This window comes from Vanacampus margaritifer, chromosome 4, assembly GCF_051991255.1.
Source record: "Vanacampus margaritifer isolate UIUO_Vmar chromosome 4, RoL_Vmar_1.0, whole genome shotgun sequence".
Lineage (NCBI taxonomy): Eukaryota > Metazoa > Chordata > Actinopteri > Syngnathiformes > Syngnathidae > Vanacampus > Vanacampus margaritifer.
Genome location: NC_135435.1, coordinates 4,168,440 through 4,186,245, shown reverse-complemented (window position 1 = coordinate 4,186,245; position 17,806 = coordinate 4,168,440). Strand labels below are relative to the sequence as shown.

General features: G+C 39.8%; 1 protein-coding gene across 5 annotated transcripts in view; it reads right to left on the bottom strand.

Moving 5' to 3' along the window:
• LOC144050774 (SH3 and multiple ankyrin repeat domains protein 2-like) overlaps positions 1-17,806 on the bottom strand; it is a 280,805-nt gene that overhangs the window by 224,495 nt on the left and 38,504 nt on the right. The gene's annotated exons all lie outside the window — the stretch shown is intronic.

The following is a 17,806-nucleotide window of genomic DNA, read 5'->3' as shown; positions in this document are numbered from 1 at the left end:
GTTCATCCTCATCCATTACACTGCCCATAGGAAGGCACATGGCTGAAAAGCGTCACAAAAGGTTATACCTCATTAAATTGTGAGTAAAAGAATTGCAGAATGAAGGCACACAATATGAGCCAAAAAAATAATGAAGATTCAGAGACTGCATGAACTGAAATAATTTGAGTTAACCAGATTAAAACAAAAAACTAATGTAAAATTATTAGTCACAGCTTAGTCATGCTTTCATGACCGACTTAATTAGAAGACATTCATAAAAGGAGGATAACAGGTATGCGTCAGATATGAATATCTTCTTTTATTGCTCTTACTGCTGAAGCTGTTACTTGAATTTACAAGATGTGACAATTTTTTTTCGGAAGAAATACTCATAATGTTGCAAAAGTGTTAGTTGACAGTCAACTTTTTGGAATTGAAACTGAAAGTAAGCTCCAAAACTGGCAGTGGAAAAATAGACAGTTAAAAAGTGTACTGAATGTGCTGAAGGTTACATTTTTGCAGAAGCCTGCTTTGAAATTAATTTGAAATTAACTGAGCATTAGATTGCCAGTATCAAAAGGATGAGTGACCATTTGCATTCTAGTCAGTTGTTGATTTTTTTTTTCTCTGAGAGAGCTCAGTATTGTTCATTCGATCCGATTCGACATGTCATTATCATTGCTCACTCTTTTTTTTTGTATGTGCGTGAGTATGTGCATGTGCGGGTGTGTGTGTGCATGTGTGCGTGCGTGTGAGTGTGTACTCATTAATTCACCTAAAACCTATTATAAATCCCATACCGTTCACCTAAACCGAATACTTCAGAATCCAGCTAGAGTCATGAGGTTGTCAGGAGACCCGAGGAAGGATCAAAGAAACGAAAGGAAATTGAAATCCAGCACCGACCAGACATCACCTACTACCCACCGGGTTACCAACCAGAATCTTTCACCAACCCCAGAAACATCTAAATTCCAACAAATTAGAGAGACCTCAAGAGACCAAAGGAAAGACTGAGGAAAAAAAGGAAGGATAGTTAAAGCAGAGTGAGATTCACCGACATCAGCCTCCACCAATTGAATGACCAGAGGAAGAAGCAGATTGTGTATGAATTTTGATAGATGCTGGTGTGGTGGATCTGGCATGCATGAAAACATCCACCAAAGAGGGGAGCCGTCGACCCCGGCCAGGACAGAGCAAGCACAACCCCTCATGCCACGGCAGCGCCAAGGCACAACCCACCGGCCGGAGAGCAAACCCAGGAGCCAGGAGCGACCAAAAAAAAAAAATATATATATATATATATATATATATATATATATATATATTTTTTTTTTTTTTTAATCGAGGGTGATAGCTGACTGTACACTGCAGGTGAGTACTAATTATCCGTTAGCACCTCTGTCCCCCCACTGACCATTGGTAAAAGTCACTGATCTGTATAATCTATATCAGGGGTGCTCAAGTTCAGTCCTGGAGATCCCCTATCCAGCCTGTTTTCCATGTTTCTCTCCACTAACACACCTGATTCATGATCAGGGTCGTTATCAGGCTTCTGCAAAGCTTGCTGATTAGATGATCATCAGATTCAGCTGTGCTGCAGGAGGAAACAATGTTGACTTTTTTCAAGCTGTAATAAATAGAACAATTTTTTTAACTCTTTGACTGCCAAAAAACGTTAAATACCGTTTAGTAAAATCCTACAGAGGAGCGCCAAAGACGTTAAAAGACGTTCACCAAGTTTTTTTCGTGTTTTTTTTGGAAACGGGTGGAGGAAAGCCTTGGCCAGCTGTGCTGAAAGTATCAAGCAGATCTAGTTAGTATAATGCCTATTTTTGGCCCCTAGATGGCAGCGATGACTCTCTTTGGACAAGATTGGGTAGGCGTCAGTAGAAGACGTGAGGCGGAGCTAGAGTGTTGAGGGGACAATGGCTGAGGAAGCCATAATGGCGACCGGTTGCAAGCAGCTCACGCTTGAGCATTTTTTTCAAAGACGAAAAGCATCGACCAATGCTAAAGAAAGAGCACATTGATGATGATGATGATGGTGGTGACTCCGAGGTTGACGCCGAAGTTGGAAGCGTTGACGCGGCGGCTATGATCACGTCATAAAGCCTCACTGGCTAGCGATGCTAACACCGGAAAACGCGGAGCACAACCGAGCACTTCTGCCCCGGCGGACGTTCAATCGGACGACGAAGAGTGCCCAGAGTCCAATGCATATTCATCGGAGGAGTGGGTACAGTCTGATCACGGAGAAGACACTGGTTCTGGACTACGATGACACCATGAATGGAGTGGATACGATGGATCAGAACATCTCTTACCACCCGGTATAGGATCAGAAGGACATGAGGAAGCCAGACGTAACACCACCGTAACGTCACCATATCATAATCCTGAGAGTAGACTTGATGGCAACATGGCCAAACACACACTGCAGTATATACTTGCTATTCCCCGGAAAAAAAGGCCGGCAAGAAAGTGTATCGTCTGCACGCGAAGGAGCCATCGCAGTGAAACTAATCTGTTGTGCAAATCCAGCTGCATCCACTTGCACGCAGGGGAGTGTTACAAAAAGAAAAACTGTATTTGAAACATCCACACAATTGTAAATAGTACCACGGTTGCACACATTTGTAAGTAGTTTGCCAAATTGTTTTGTCAAATTGTTACACTGTTGAATGTAAATAAACGTATTTTGCTATCAAAAAACACTTTTTCATTGTTGGTGGTAGTGTTTTACAGAAGTAAAGCACTGTTTCGGTGTTTGTGGCATCATTTAAGGAAAAAAAAGGTGTCAAATTCACTAGAGTGCATGAAATAATATTGTTTCACAAAAAGCTTGATTTCTCCATTTTTTCTGATGAAAGATGAGAGTTCAATCTTTCATTTGGTAGTATGGTTCATTTCATTTGGTTGTATGTGTGTTTCCATAGTCCAAACACAAAATTTTCTGTGGACCTTGAAAGATCAGTCAAAATGCTTAAATCGGCTGGCACTGACAGCATCCCTTTTCTAAAAACGTCTGGCAGTCTAAGAGTTAAATAGATGAGTATTTTTTTTTAGGCTTGGATAACTTGAGTGTCAAGCAGGGAAGTAACAGGTCCCATTTTCATTGTCATGACCTAGCCAGGAATTGAACCCACAACCTTCAAGTCTGAGGTTGACACTAGACCACTGAGCTGGTACTGAAAGAAGGAGAAATGAGCTTAGTAAATATAATGAAATGAACCTAATTGCACTCGTCTGTTTTCATACTTGTATTTTTTTCCATTTATCTTATTACTAGATTATGCAAAATCTTAAAATAAGAAAACTCATGGAACACCGTATTTTTTCCACCCATTTATCTTATTACTAGATTAAGCAAAATCTTAAAATAAGAAAACTCATGAAACCCCAGTGCAGGGCCTTTGATGTTGGTTAGTTGTCATCTTAAAATGTGGGAAATGCTTGTTTTAATCCTCACAGTACTTAAAACTGGCTGTTAACTCTCAATGCCAAGACTGCTTGATCAAATAAGATAATTAAGTAATAAGTATGTTAAAATAAGCACAATGATATTGCCTGACAATTTCATTTAAAGTAAAAAATAACTTGTCAAATCAAAATAAGCAAATTTGGGTTAAATTTAAGAAATTATATCTTACTTAAGATTTTAGTTTTTGCATTGGGGCCCCAAGCAAAAAGGGTTTGGGTGCCCCGGCGGGCATTCATAGTATACATAGTACGCCATTTTAAAAATTGCACATCTGCATTTCAATAAACAATCAAATCACCATTAATTGTGCTTCATTCAAGACTAGTTTTGTTTTAGTTTGTTTAACTTTAGCAAAAATCCTTCTAAATGAGTCAGAAAAGAGGAAAATAAAATTACTAATTGCATGGTCGTTTAAAAAAAAGCCTAACTGTACATGGTCGTTTAATAAATAAAAGGCACCTTACTATACACGGTCGTTTAAAAAAAAAACGCCTTACTATATATGCTCATTACAAAAAATGCTTTACTATACGTGGTTGTTTAAAAAAAAAAAAGCCTCACTAAATGGGCGTTTAAAAAAAAAAAGTCTTACTATACATGGTCTTTTTTTAATTTAATTTTAAAGACGCCTTTTGATACATGGTCATCTTTTTATAAACGCCTTATTAAGTTTTTTGTTTTTTTTAACAACCTGTATAGTAAGGCGTTTTTGAGACGTTTATTTTATTTATTTTTCATTAAAAATGGTTGTTGTTTTTTTAAAGAAAAAAAAACACCTGACATGGAATTTGACACGGTCAATTGTCATTGCTGCATTGCTAATGTAAAGGATATGCGGTTTGTGTCAAATCTGTTGGCCCTCTGGGGGCCCCAAGCAGTTGCCAGTCTTGCCTATTGGCAAACTAAGTCACAAATGTTCTCCAATTTCGATACTGTAAATGTATAGGATTGTTTATTAATAATAATAATAATAATAATTCATAATTCATATAGCGCTCTAGACACTCAAAGATGCTTTACAATGGAATGGATAGGGCCTACATTATTCGTGCACTCACACATTCACACTGTGGTGGCGATAAGCTACTTAAGTAGCCACAGCTGCCCTGGGGCAGGCTGACGGAAGCGAGGCTGCCAGTGTGTGCCTACGGCCCCTCCGACCACCACCAAACATTCGCACCATTCATATACCAGTGTGAGTAGCACTGCAGGCAAAGTGTGTGAAGTGTCTTGCCCAAGGACACAACGACACATGACTTGGGCAGAGCAGGGATCGAACAGCCAACCCTCTGGTTACTGAATGACCGGCTCTACACCCTGAGTAACGGCCGCCACACTGTATGCCGAGAAACGTTTCTTGGGAGTGGTAATATGGCGGCCTCGCAACTTCAAAAGTCTTGGCCTATCTGCTATCCAGCAGTATATACAGATCAGTGGTAAAAGTCCATCTGTAACCGTCCGTTCGCATTGCGCACCAACACTCCTTCGCATGCCACTGAAGGTGCACATGATGTAAAGATGATATGATGATGACGGCATACGGCATTTTTGGTCTGCTGTAGGTGGATGATTTAAGTTTGGCTTTCATTTTCATGAAAACGATGAGGACTCAAATAAACATTGACTATATGAAAATATGCCTCAACATTTTCCGGAGCTTAGAACGTTTTTGTTGCAACAAAAAAAGCACATACTTTGTAGCAGCCCATTGATTCCATAAATGCACCTTTTTTTTTAAACAGAGGTACTAAAATGAAATAAAATAAAATAACATCATCCATCAGCTAGGGAAAAAAATGTAAAACTTACCAATTTGAGTTGTCCTATCCATGGAACGAATGAATGATGAATAAGGCCGTTTTAATGCCATGTCTTCCCACAACCCTCGCTTCTTGCATGTACAGTTTCTATTCATCCTGCCAGCTGCTCTGGCCACTTCCTGTTCTCATCAGAGAGGCCAGAGTGCGTTCTGGCACTTCTATTTTGTGGCACTCTGAATAACCAAATGGCACATTCTAACAATGCTTTCCAAATGGGCAGAGTGAAGCACAGCACATATTTACGAACACAGCCCTGGTCTTCAAACTTCACACAAGCTGTGTGTGATGTCACTAACACAAAGGACACGAGGTATTGATAACAAGTGATCTTTTTGTAAAGCTGTACTGGAAAGTGTAACATTTATTTTTTGATTGCCCCATTAGTGCTGCTTTTTGTAAGGATATTGAAAATTATGTTATGTGTGAATCAAAACACAAGATTGTATTGGATGGTAAAAACATTATTACCCTTTTTTAATCTAAGAACAAAAAAAAATCTACTTTGGTTCATTTCTATATCCATAAATGTAAATGTCTAAACTTGAAACCTGTATTCAAATAATTTTTTGAATGAAATATACAGTTATTTTAAGTCTCTTAAATTTGTGACAAACTGCAACAAACTGCATCAAATGCCATTTGATAATTAATGTCCATTCATAATTATTTTTTAAAAATACTCTTAGAGCTAACTGAATGGTATTGTTTCTGGGTTTTTTTTCTTCTGTTTTTAAATTTTCATTGTATTTTTTTTATGGGATTCATGCAAATTGTATTGATTGGTATTTTTATTTTTTATCTATGCTCAATAAATGTAAAAAAGAAAAAAAGACATACACGAGGCGTCACAAGCATTATATAATCTGGCTATGTGGTGAAAAATACTCGCTTTGGAAAATACCAGAATTTCCAAAATACCAGAATTTCCAAAAATGAAATTGGATAAATCAGGGGGTTTTTTTCTCTCTATTTAGGGTTTCCTTGTTCCAGACTTTTGGGAAACCTCCACTCAACATGATTCTTGATAAGCAGTGGACCTGCATTCACTGGGAATCTGTGACTGGTTCATTAAATCACATGTCGATGCTTTGTTCACTTGATTCTTATATAACTGCAGCAACTACAAACATAATATGTCATTTACAGCAATTCCAGCAGACAGTGAGTATACTTTGAAGGGTTGGATGCTTTCATTGTTGTCACTAGTGTTAGCCTAGTGACCAGAAGTTACTACGCCGCCAGTCCCAAATAGGGAAATGGTGTGTGCATAGAGTCCATTATGTTATTGTGGAGCTTAAGCGCTGAAGAAATGGAGTCACAGGAGTTATATCAGTTTAACACTTTACTGAACATTTATTCTTTCTTTCGTTAATTAATTCCAGACATGTCTAGAACCACATAAGCAAAGCGTTCTCGAAACTACGTGAGGCTTGGAGGATAAAAAAAGGAAGTAAACCCTGAAGTCCAGCATGCGAAAAACATAATCCCGAGACAGTCCCGGATTTGAACTTTGTCTCTCGAGTCTTGGCAGAATTTGCCAGTATCAGTTTGTATGCACCATAAGCAGCATATAGGGTTGTGCGCCTGAAAGTGTAGTCAGATGAAACGTGAGCTGAGTGTTTCTGCGCCGTTTTTAGTTTTTTAAACAAGGTTAAGCAAAAACAAAAAGTGCTTGCATTCAAAGATTAATAGCAATAGATAGCTGTGTGGGGAAGGAAAAGAAAGCAAGTACATTACTCTCTCATTGACTTGAGGTGCGTTGAATGTAGGGGTGCAACGGTACAGGTAGCCTACAGTACAGTCCGTACCTCGGTTTTTGGGCCACGGTTTCGGTTCGGTTTTGGTACGTGATTTGTGCATAAGGAGAACTATTTTTCCCCCAAAAATTATCTTTATTTTGCTTGTCAGCAGTTTTACCACTATACAGTAGTATAAAATATGTATACAAAATAAAATAATAAAAATGATAATCATAAGAATAATATAGAGAGACGCTGGAGATGCTTGTTCATGTTGCTCGCGTTTCCTTTAACACATGTTGGCCTGGAGCGAATTGCCGCAGGATCTTATACTTTTTACCACATAAAAGTGGCAATTTTTCAAAAATGTTCCTTGTTCCTAACCCTAACCTTCAAACATGTGGAAGAAAACCGAAAAAACATTAACATACATCAGTCGTTTGAGCTTTTTTGATGTATGGTGAGATTTCCTACTATGTGCATGGTCATTGAACGCACATAGAGTCTATTGCAGAATGTGGGCGTGATCTTGTTTTTCTTTTCTTTATTTGCGATAAATATTATTTTTCTTGTTACAAAACCTTGTCCCTAAAACTCAAAAACACATGTGTCTTCTTCATGTGTTTATTGAAAAACAAGCATACTCCCGGCAGGGGATACACATTTTCTCGGGGTTAACTACTTTGGCACTATACCGGGAGGGCGGATGTGTCATTTGTTCTCGGTCTCTTGGCCGTTTATGGCCGGCGCGGATTCGTCGGAGTCGTGGGTCGGATGGCGGTGATGGGGCGATGGATGCTTCGAGCCAGTCGTGCCGGTTGACGGCTCAGCGCGCCGTCTGTCACCGTCATTTGTTTCATGGCTCCCGTGGGTCTGCGTCGCCTTTACGTGTGTGTTCTGATGCTTTTCATCGGCTGGGGGACCGAGGGTTTGTGTTGGCAGGGCAGGTTGCGTGTCCGCTTTCCCGACTTTTGGGGTGGAAGCACGCTCCTGCGCTGAGCCCGGCTCGGTGGTGGTAACACTCCCGGTCAAAATGGTTTAATGAATGGGACATGTTTCAAGCAACGTTTACAGACAATAAAATGTATGTTCTCTGTTTTCACTCCCATGTCGTCGTATTCCATAACAAGCCAAAATTATTCCGCAACGCTTCGTTAAACTTTGGTCTGTCAACTCTGCAGATCACGCTTGCAATTTTGTTTTTCAGCATCTGAGTGAGGGGTTGGAACCACAACAGTGATTGGACATTAGCTAGCGGGGGAGGGCTTTTCTGCAGCAGGCTGCCTCCGCTTGTGCACACTGCACAGGCACGCAAACACACAGTGGCCTGTAAAGCGTCAATACAAAATGTGTTATAGAACCGAAAACCCGCGGTCCGCGGGCGTATTGTCCCGCGCAGGGCGGACCGAACGGTTCGGTCTAAGACTGACGTTGCATCCCTAGTTCAGTGACCACTCACACAGTAGGACATCTCATACATCCGTAGAAATACTCATTTAATGCGCCAAACAGCAATAAATGAGCACATTGCAGGGAGCACGTCAAAACATTTTATAATGTACAGTATTTGACACACCAGTATCAGAACAGCCACATGTCAAATCAAGTTCCAAGGGATACACATTTTTGGGGGATAACTACATTGCCACAACACCATAAATGATAGATATATCCATTTTCATGTGATTCATGTAGTTACAGTATGACACATGCTGTTTCTAACAATAAAAAAGCAAAACAAAATACAACAAAGCTTGCATTTATGTTTGTTTGTTTTTGCCCATGCCTACAGTATAATGTAGTTTCATTTTCTGTCATGGCAATAGCTTCCTATTAATGCTCGCAACAGGAGTCGACATAAAAGAAAATTGGCCTAGTAACAGATGCTTGTAGGAGAAGGAACTAAAACATATTTTCAATATTTTCAAGATCATTTTAAAGGTTTAAAGTGAAAAGTAATATGAGTTATAGGGATGTTTATTGAGCAGTCTGTAAGATGAGTTGGTGGCTTTAAAGCAGGGTAAAGAATATGTGTGTGTTGTGTTTCATAATTTTTTAGGCGAATATGCAGGTTATGACTGCTGCTGTTAAGAAATTAATTTGAATGTTGCACTATTGATGTTACAACTTACATTCCTATTTTAGATACAAACATAGAGACACACTCATTTGAGATAAATTATAGGGTTACAGTAACAATACATAAAATGACATTGTGTATACATGCACTGTAGGTACACTCTTAAAACAGTTGGGTTAAAAATAACCCAACTATATGGTCAAAAATGGGTCTTTTAGTGAAAAAACAACTCAGAAATATCGATCAGATCCTTTACTTGGGTCAAAAAATTGGGTCATTTTGTATAAAACAACCCAGCATTTGGGTAAATTTTTGATCCATTATTGGGTTACTTTTGACCCAACTGTTTTTAGACTGTATAATGTGCATATACATAGCTTCTCTTCACATAGCCGGTCCAACGGAGTAGCTAGGAAGCCATATCCAACTGAGAGCTGCATATCTTATCACAGAGGGGCTTGGGCCGTGTTGATCCTGGGTGGTGTCTTAGCTGGTGTTAATGTACCTCACTTTCATGGTGCAATTGTCCTTCAGGAGCAGGTCACCATTGTGCAGAGATGGGAAAAGTACTGACATCCTCTACTTGAGTAAAAGTACAATTACTTGTGCAAAAAACAACTTTGGTAAAAGTATTCACTCAAATAATTACTCAAGTAAAAGTTTTTTAAAAAGTGCAGGCTCTGAAATGTACTTGACGAGTAAAAGTAAAAAAATATATTTTTACCAGATGTTTCCTCCTACATCAATTTGAAAGATATTAAGTAATGGAGAAACAAATTGGTACACATCAGCCAGTTGACTCTGACTTGCCCTGCGTCGAGTTGACAGTGTTGAGTATCACTCGCTCATGTTGCTGGTCCACTCCTCGCTGGCATGATTGAACCTTATTTCATAATGTGACTGGCCATCTGCAGCGTTCTTCTTACCTAGTTAAAATTACCCTCTGTAGTGGCAGCATGCATTGATCTCATATTTACGGGTTGCCCTAATCTAGCCAATTGCACGTCATGTGATAGTGTGTCATAGAGCCAATCACAAACTGAGATGAAGGAGACTGTGTGTAACGCTTCAAATGATTGGCTCCGCCAGGAGACACTGACGGCTGCTTTTCCTTCCAGGTCAAGTATTTTAATTTCTAAAGTAACAACCTTGAAAACATATTTAGTCAAAAAAAATAAAGAGATTCTCATGTTAAAATGTAACCGATAAAAGTAAAAAGTAATCTAAAAAATAAATACTCAGGAAAGGACAAAGTACTGAAAAAACCTACTCATGTACATTAACAAAATATTTGTACTTAGTTACTTCCCATCTCTGCCATTGTGACATACTGAATGCCAATAAGACTGCTGACTTTATGTTGTTGGAGTTGATGTTGCACATCTTTCAAGTTCCTATAAGTCTTTGTATCTTAGACTCTGTCGCCCCGAAGCTGTCCGTACAGCACCAGGCAGGCCAGTCAATATGTTGACATTGGGACCGTGTGGTCAAACCATCATAGTTGCCTCTTTGGTATGGTTTGGTATGGTCTCAATGCTCATGGACCCAGTACGTTGCATTATATCTGTGTGTGGGAAACGGCCCTGACCAGTGAAGCCAAGAATGTGTAGGAGGCTTCTAATGTTCAAAGCCTTAAGATCAGGGACGTGCAGTGACCTTTGGAGGGACAGGTGCTCAAAGTTAAAAAAGGGGTACATGATAACGTGCATGCGCTACCCACCCACTAAGGTTCAAACCCATGTCACCACCGAGCCGCCATGCTTGGAGAGGGCGGAAACATATTTTTGCATGTACGAAACATATTTTGTACGTACTAAACAAATTTTTTGTACCCACGAAACATGCTTTTGTGCACAGTATTTCTCATTACGCTTGCGTAATTGTGGCACCAATCTAATGCCATACACTTTAGGATGCCATGTTGATGCCTGCCTTACTAAACTTGGTATAAAAATGTTAACGTTGCACTGCCACTAAAAAACAAAAAATTCCTAGCCTATCGGTCGGTGACATTCGCACAAAATCAACCAAGACAGCTCTACTGTGAGTGTACTAAAATGTGAACAACTTTTCAAAAACTTTAACATCAAAAGTGGGTTATTTAGAATCTCAGGAAAACAAAATCCCCAAAAATTATGTAATCAAGTGTTGCAGATATCAATGCAAAAATAAGTAAGGCACACTCCATCCATAAAATTATTGTGTAACAGTTATTTCTACACATAATACAGGACAATTGCCGACCCAGTACAACAGCCCAACACAATCTGTACAAATCTGCTTACTAGTAGTTCCTGCTTCATTCAGTTCCTTCTCCTCCACCTCCTCCTTCAATGAAGCCAACACACCTCCCCCCTCCTCCTTCTCCTTCTCCTCTCAGAACGGCACCACCTCCTCACCACCATGACTGGAGTCACCTAGTCCTTTAATACTTCCTCCACTAGTGGCCTTAACAGCTGATATTTCTGCTGCTATTAATAAATGTATATATAATCATAACAATGTTAACTATTGTGTTCTTAATACACATAGCAATCGATGTAAGAAAAATAACACACACATAAATATCTCTCACACACACAATAACCCCCCCCCCCCCCCCCTCACTCACACACGTGCTTATGTGAAAGTAATCCAGCTAATTTGTCCACATATCAAATAATATGGAAGCATTCCTTAACTGCTTACTGTGATGTGATCAAATCACAGATGTAGGTCTTCTTGTTGACTTTTTTGATGGTGAACATTGCAACAACAATCAATCAATGATGCTCCATTACCAAATCATTTCCATTAAATGTATGGACTACTTGGTCTAATATTGAGCCATATTAACAGGCTTGGGGAGTAACGTAATACATGTACCGCCGTTATTACAAAAAAATGTAACTATTCTGTTACAGTTACAGGAAAAACGTGTAATCAGATTACAGGTACATTTGTTAAAAATGGGGATTACTTCGAGGATTACAATTTCTACGATGAGAGAGTTCGAGAGAGCGAGGGAGAGAGGCAGAAAAAGAGAGATAGAGAGAAAGAGTAAGAGAGAGACAGAGTGAGAGAGAGCGCGTGCACGCCCGCCCGAGTGGGATCGTTGCTACATGTCGGGGAGGTGGGGACGAACAAGCTGACTAGTCGTGTCCTCACGGACGGGAGGAGAAAATGGTGACCGGTAGTCACTGGAACTTACTCGTCTTGCTAAAGGAGCGAAAGTTTGAGCTGAGAGTTGAGAGTCCAGCGGCATGCTACGCGCTGTAGCTTCTTGCTAGCTAGCCTGCTAGCCTACAACCATAATGTGAGTTACACCTTCCAAACAAATCTTCCTCCCACCAATTCACTATTTAAACATCATACACAACAAGTACACGGCTAAATCCATCTATCTATCTATCTATCTATCAATCAACCTATCTATCTATCTATCTATCTATCTATCTATCTATCTATCTATCTATCTATCTATCTATCTGTCTGTCTGTCTGTCTGTCTGTCTATCTATCTATCTATCTATCTATCTATCTATCTATCTATCTATCTATCTATCTATCTATCTATCTATCTATCTATCTATCTATCTATCTATCTATCAACCTATCCATAGCCTACCGGTACATGCTTTTTAATTACACAAGGATTTTTGCTATTTGGGGCACATTGTACTGTATATATCTTTATTCACAGCCTGTATTTATATAATAGTGAGCTGGCTGTACATATATTTTCTTAAAAGATGGCTATGTGTATTGTAAAACATGAGGGGCGCAAAATGATAATAATAATATTAAACGTCGGTCCAAATCGGCCTTGGACAAACCGCGGCCGTTAGGAATTTTTTCCCAAAGGTCAGTCCGCCCCTGCGCACGCCACTAGTGCCGATCTACTGGTGTGTTTGGCAAAGCTTCTCAATCTTGGGGAATGAATGGATGGTAACAGAAGGCAAATATAAGGACGCAGATGGTCCGCTGCATAAAAAAAAAGAAAAAGTAAACAGTTTGCACGCTTGTGTGAATACAAGAGATTAAAATGAGAGAAAAGAGCAGCTTCTTCATGTCATAATCATTTTTGTTCCAGCTTGAGTTAGAATGCTCATTGCTACATGGAAGCGCACTCTTTCTCGACTAGGCTTTCAACAAACTTGCTAACTTTAAAACTGCACATACACAATAATTGGTGGTTGGCTTTCATTTGTGTATGTACGTTTTGGCCATCTCTTATCCAGTCTGTATTGTCCAGTTATAGGTTTCAGGGGCCTACTAAAGTGTTACTTATTTGTTCAGCTGCTCTCAGTCCACTTCCTGTCAATGTTTTTCATCCAGACACCGAGAGTTTCCTGCTGTCCTTATGATTTGATTTCTCAAGAACCTCTATTAAAATATCCAAAGTCAACTGTATGTCAATTAATCTCAAGAGGCTTTAAATGTTGGTGGTATTTTAAAGCAATATAATAAAGCTCATATACATGCAAATTAATAGCCCAGCAGTATTGTTTAGTTTCCACTTTATTTAAATGGCAATGATGAGGATGACTGTGACTGAAAAGCAGAGTGACAGGCGTAATCACCAGGCCATTCATGCTGCACTGCATGACACTTTGTTTGTTTTGGTTTTATGTGAGCTAACACTATGGCTTTATTTAAGAAGAGGCATCTTATATCAGGGTAATAATTTTAGTCTCCCCTAAAGGGATATTATTGCTTGTATAACAATATGCCTGCCAAATAGATTATGATGTTTATTGTGCATTTGCTGCTCTAAAAATCTGGCCATTTATTCCTCTCGGCAATCATTTTTATAAGCCATAATCGGGTCTATATGGTGTCTTCAAGGCAAACAATAATTTGCACATTAGTGATAAAATAATAACTATAGGCTATCATAGTCAAAAACGGCTGCTCACTTGTTTTCTCAAAACGTCATTGTTTACAGAATTATCTTCATAGCATGACTAAGCATATTGTATAATTTTGTTTTCTTCCTGACTACGTTTGGCATTCCCCTTCCTCCCATGTTATAGACAGCAATGGTATAGTTCCACCGGCGCCACTTCTTGGCTGTCATAAATGTAATGATGTTGCTATGAAATATATAATTTTAGCAACATCCACATCATTGAAAAGTTCTGAATGTCTAAAATAATAGTACTGTACTCCAAAAATGCTGATTTCCTTTTAACTTAATGGCATGGTCAACTATGCACGATGGAAGACATTATTTTAGCGACTATCTGAACCACAAAACAAAGACTGCCCGCATGAAGACACAATTTTTAAGCCCATTCTTACATTCACACCATTCAAGTTTAATGTTCAACAGAAGGTTTAATGGAAAATGTTCCATAATACAAACATGACCTAGTTTTGCCTAATGCTTACATCTGAAGCCTGTCTGCACATCATGAATATTCATGAGGAACTATATTGAGTAACAGGAGGGAATAAACTATTCAACCTGACCTGGAAATGAAGCCACAAAAGATAAACGTGTGGGTGAACGTGAATATGAAGAATAAAGAATCTTTTTTTTGTCACGTATAAATGTACATGAAATTTGACCTCTGCATTTGACGCATCACAGCAAATAAACACTGTTAGTGGCACACATAAACAAAGTTTCCAGAGATGGTCTTGAGCCGGCATCGCCACAGTGGTAGGTGATGACCTGAGCCACTTGGCCACAGCTGTCCCCATTAATTAAGTATTTAGTGCAGTATGCAATCACAGTTATGTTTTATGAGTTGCTGGTTCACTGGTATAATGATGACTAATGACGATAATAGAACAAACCAGTGGCGATATTGAATTAGCGACATTTCAAAAACGTTTAAAGGGACACTTGATTGGGATGGACATTGGCACTTAGGTCTGTACTTTGTATGTAAAAAAAAATTCAGCACTATAACCACTCCCCCCCCCTGAAATACTCAGTAATGATTTAATGAGTTTTATACGACTATATTTCTAACATCTTAATATCACACAAACACACACCTCCCTAATCTCAGCCTGTCAATGTCGTTGAAGAAAGGAAACAGGCGTTTTACTGGATTTTGACTGATTTTGCAAAGCCTACAGAATATTGTGTTCTATTGCTATAAAAACATAGATTAGACTCTCTTCTTTAATCAAAAAAAAAAGTATATTTCTATCTGTTTCCGTTTTGCAGCAATTAGCATTAATATATAGCTAAATTATATAATTTTTCGCAAATCTGTTTAAAACAGTGGGGAAATCAGCTTGTTTGCAACATGGCCCTAATTGATCTCTTATTATCTGCTGCCACCTGCCGGCCGTTTTTGTAAAACTGCTTCAAGCATTCTCTTGAGTTCAGAGGCTGCATCAAAGCATTCTGTATGCTCTAGGATAAATAAAAAAAAAACATTAAAAAAAGTATAAATACTTCTTTGGGAGCATGGCAATATTTAAAATATAACCTATGTATATGTTTTGGGGAGCAAATGAGTTAATTACAGAGTCTACTGAATTCAGTCTACTGAATTTTGGGATCCATCAGAAAACCTGAGCAGGTGATCATTTACGCCATGTCAGTGTTGATGGAGAATTCAACTCAGATTTAATTGGATAACTGAGTGAATGGCAGGCAGGAAAACGCTTGGGAGCCTCCTCTGTGTGTCATCATGGTTCGAATAGTAAAGTAAGTAACCCACACATTTACCCAAATATCAACAAGGTTATTAAACTGTCTCACACTGCCTTAACCCCAATCCCATTATTTCTCCACCCTGCACCCTTTGTCTCATTTATCTCTCTCCTCTCCCTTCTATTTCTTTGGGGATGCAAAGACACAAAATTGCTCTAGAAATTGGGAACGTACTATCGCTATCCATTCCGCCACGTCATCACTTCGAGCCGCCGCAGCTGCGTGATGGTTGTGACGTAACAGACACGACAATAACGAGCATTTACTAAAACACGCAATTGTGCCAATTTTTGCCAAATTATAGAACATTCGATAAAACCACTATCATTACTATGACATTCAATGAATATTAACATATTTTTAGTCATGTGCCTCCTGCTTTTTGTTATTTCCTGGTGTTGCCATTACCTCCGCCATTGCTTCTGCCTGTGTTGCCGAGGGGGCGTGACGTGACTGTAGTAAGAGAGAACCTAGGGAGGTAGTCGTATCTTCATGAAAAGGGATCCTGCAGCCCTTTCCTGTCACCTTACCCTTACAGTTTACGGTGAATTGGGAAACTTCTTCGTCGTCATGAACGGGCATTTCCGAAGGCTGAGAGACAAGACGAGCGGTAAGGGGCGGTATTGAGCCTTAGGGAGCAATGAGAGAGGGGATTCTCACATCTCAACATTATAAAAACCAAGCGCAGATTTCGCAAGTGCAGATTCTGCCGCTCTGCCCTAATGCACATTCACCTGTCAAAAAAGACCACAGATAAATATGACCCAAAGTCTGCTGGTAACCTATGGATGGAGACAGCTCATCAGAGGCACAAGCAGTGACAGTAAGATGCATTTACAGCCACTTTATCATCTACCATGCAGGAAACTGAAGCAGACAAGAGTGAGGGTGACACTAACAAACACTATCCCCTGGTACTCATGTGTTTAACCCACATTGTACTTTTTAAAATATACTTAAACCTCCTTTTATGTGGAATACTTGATGCGGCCCAGGAACATCCAGACTCCATCTCCATCTTCATGCAAAAAATCTTTGATCACGACCAGGCAGAATTGGCTTCCGCTTTGGCAGAGGGAGATGAACGATGGTATCTACCCATCTTTGGTGTATACCATCCGCATAAGCCAACAAAAATTAGGGTTGTCTTTGATTCCAGTGCTCAACACCATGGCGTCTCATTGAACGATGTGCTTCTCACCGGTCCAGTTTTGAACAATAATTTGCTTGGAGTCTTGCTGCGATTCCGAAGAGAGCAAGTGGCTGTGATAGCGGACATAGAGCAGATGTTTCACAGTTTTATCGTAAGGGAAGACCATCGAGACTTCCTTCGGTTCTTCTGGTTCAAAGACAACAATCCCAGCAAAGAAATTGTCGAGTACAGAATGAAAGTCCATTTATTGGGCAACAGCCCGTCACCGGCGGAAGACATCTATGGTCTTCGTCATGCAGCACAACAGGGAGCAAGTAAATATGGCATGGACGCTAAACACTTTATTGAACCAGACTTTTATGTCGACGACGGCCTTAAGTCCCTTCCATCAGCTGATGAGGCCATCAGCCTGCTTAAGAGAACACGAGATGCTGGCAATTTCCAACCTGCGGCTTCATAAGTTAGCACCAAACAATCCTGAAGTCTTGGAAGCCTTTCCTCAAGATGACCATGCACAAAGCTCAGCCCAGCTCAGACCACATCCAACGTAGTCTAGGGCTCAGCTGGGACCTCAAACACGGCCTTTTTACATTCAGAGTGGGAACTGCAGAGAAACCATTCACACTAAGGGGCATTCTAGCAACTGTAAACAGTCTTTTTAACCCCCTTGGACTTGCTGCGCCAGTCATCATTCAAGGGAAATTCCTACTGCGAGAACTTACCAGTGCCGTGGTCCTCGACTTGGATAGTCCTCTTCCTGACGAAAAGAAGTCTGAATGGAAAGTATGGGAAAACTCCTTACAAAGTCTGAGCAACTTCAAGATTCCAAGAGCTTACACTCCTAGTACTCTCACCACCGCCTACAGGAAGGAACTCCATATCTTTTCGGAT